This window comes from Aptenodytes forsteri, unplaced genomic scaffold, assembly GCF_000699145.1.
Source record: "Aptenodytes forsteri isolate BGI_AS27 unplaced genomic scaffold, ASM69914v1 Scaffold84, whole genome shotgun sequence".
Taxonomy (NCBI): domain Eukaryota; kingdom Metazoa; phylum Chordata; class Aves; order Sphenisciformes; family Spheniscidae; genus Aptenodytes; species Aptenodytes forsteri.
The window spans coordinates 4,378,928-4,381,770 of NW_008795492.1; positions in this window are offsets into that span (position 1 = coordinate 4,378,928).

Here is a 2,843-nt window from a genome sequence, read left to right on the forward strand (position 1 = left end):
ATGTAACCTTTGACATCCTAGTGCATGATATAAGAGTTGCAAAGGTTGCAAATATTTCCTGAAGGAAATAATTATTATTCTGTTTTCTCAAATAAAGAAGTCCTATAGAAATAAACTAATGAAAATTAATATCATGCCTCTCTCCTTTGAACAACCTTGTATTCTCAGCTGTAGCTGAGTAGACTTATTCTAACAGAATCAGACCACGCTAAAATAACCAAATATTGCAAGACATATGTGAGTTACTAGCTAGAGAAAACGTTAGACTGAAATGCCATACTTCTCAACAGAATTAGTACAATACAGGATTTAACTGTTCAGGATAATGTGCCTTCTGTGTTTTAGTGCTTGTCTGGAAAAGTCCAGTTTAAATACTCTCCTTACACTCTCCTCCTGTCTAGCAATGCTAGATTTGATGTTTGGAATTAGAGGAGGTTGAATAAACTTGATTCACAGAAACTGAAGGGCAGCTTCAGTGCAATCACTTCAGGTACACGTGTAGCCTTTATTCATTGAGTGGGAATCTTTCCACCTCTACCTCTTTTTTTTCTTTTTAATTTGATTTTTCATACAATTAAGTATGAAGAAAATTTGTCTATTTATATGAACTATTTGTGACTGATGTGATATTTGCCTAAGTCTGAAAGGTCTTAACTATTTAGAAATACGTACTATCTATCAATAGATCTCAAAGGACTTCATGAGCAAAGACAGCACCATTGCTCTATTGTGACTAATGAGAAAGTTAAGACAAAGTGGGAATGGAACCAGCATACGGGAACATGATGTGCTTAAAGAGCACTGAAATTGTCCTTCAGTCTGTGAGTCAAGATTGCTCAGCTTTCTAGTTCTCAGCGGAGCACTACTCTGTGTGATGGAGAGGAGAAGGGTGGAATGGGCTTTGAGATCTGACTTTTCTGGATGACAGTTGAAACACATTAACAGTGAGGTAATCCTAGTAAAGGATTTGAGGAAGAACTAGTTTTAACTAACGGTAAAACAGTCTGACCCTTTTGGACAAAATGGAGTAATAATGTTTTACTGTTATTTGTGTTTCTTTCCTGGATTTACTCACACTCACTTACAGAGTAACCGGCAAACTACAATTCTAATATCTGAGCTGTTTCCTCCTACCTCAGCGTCCTCTCTACAGGGCAGCTCTAGGAACACATAAAACGCATTTTACACTGGACCAAAGCCAAATCCAAAACAATGCTAGATTTGAAAGTCTCCTGAATAAACTGGCTCTGTTCCTTACCCTTTGTTTTGTGTGGGTGGTGGCTTAATCTAGCTACCAAGAAAAGTAACATTGCTGAGGCACGCCGAGCTGAGCGGTGCTGATACTTCCTTGTGAGTTAACCTCAGTTTTCACTGAGCGTGGTTGTGGCTGAGCCATTTGACACTCAGTTTTTCTCATTCAGTTAAAAAAGTAGTATCTCCTGGCTATTGTGTCAAACCATGTACATAGTGATATGTTTCTGAAGATTTAAAATCATGGGAAACCATTTTGGAACACACGATCGAGAAGTGGCATCCAGGCCTACTTCTGATACTCGTTAAACCCATCTCACATTGACCACACTGCATCTTGATTTTCTTAATGAGGATAATGCCGGTCATGTTGCACATGACTATGGACAGGGCAGGCTGCTCCATCCAGCAAGCTGATGCCAAATGGTGGCTTTTTGGGAGGAATCTCTCTCAATATAGGGAAAGTTCCAGAAATAATTTGTGTTTATATTACCACATATGACTGCAGAGCAGTGCGATGGCTCCTGGTGACGTGCCACCGGAGACAGGAGGAGTTCTGTTACTGAACACTTCACCGGTAATCTGGTTTGAATTAATAGCCATACCTTGCTGTTTCTTACTCAGAAACACTTCACAACAAACTTCTATCACAGAATCCCCCTTGGGACATGACTTTAGGTGGGAGGAGTGAGGAGTCTCACTGCTTTGTTTCCCAGCAGGGAAGACTGTTACCACTGGTAACATATTCCTCCCTCTCTATGCCTTTGTATGGAGGCAAGGGAGATTTTATGACTTGCTTCTGTTACTACCAAACCGTAGAATAAAGCACTTGATTTGCATTTCATATACTATTTTTACAATGTATAAAGAATAATATTTGTGTTCAGCTGTTAAATATTGACAATAGTCCCACCCTATATATCAAATACTGACAGCTGACCAAGCAAAGGAGTAAAAATTATTTGGAAATTTGGATCTTCTTCAAGGCTTTAAACACATTTCTAGAAGTTGGAAGCTTTCCCAGTTCACACAGCTACTCTAACAGCTAGAAATAGTTTCTCCCCTCCTTATGCCAAGAACTCAATTAAGAAATATATAGCAGAAGGGAGGCACTTCTAAGAGAGCTGAATTCTTGCAACAGTTCTTGACAGAAGAGGAAAAAAGGAAAAAAATCTTTGCCTGAAAACAATCAACATCAGTGAAAAGTCAGCCTGAATCAAAGCCCTGAATTTGCAAATCTGGGGGCTTTGGGATGGAGATGGTGGGGCTGAACAATAGTTCTGAACATCACAAATTCCAGCTCCTTCCTGACTGTGCCTTTGTTCAGCAATGTTCTCTCTCCAAGACCTGGGCTCTGCTTTTGGGTGGAGTACTCACTTGGTACATTGTCAGTGCAAACAACACTGAACTTGGTTGAACACAGTGTGAACTCCTCCTAAGAGTGACTGCCTAAAACCATGGATCTATGACAGTTAGCACTGTTCTTTGAGAGCATCATTTTGCATGATAACAGTAATTCCCTGAGATTCAGCTACCATCAGCAAGAATAAATTTTTACTGAATACTGCAAAAATAACAACACCGTACAAAAA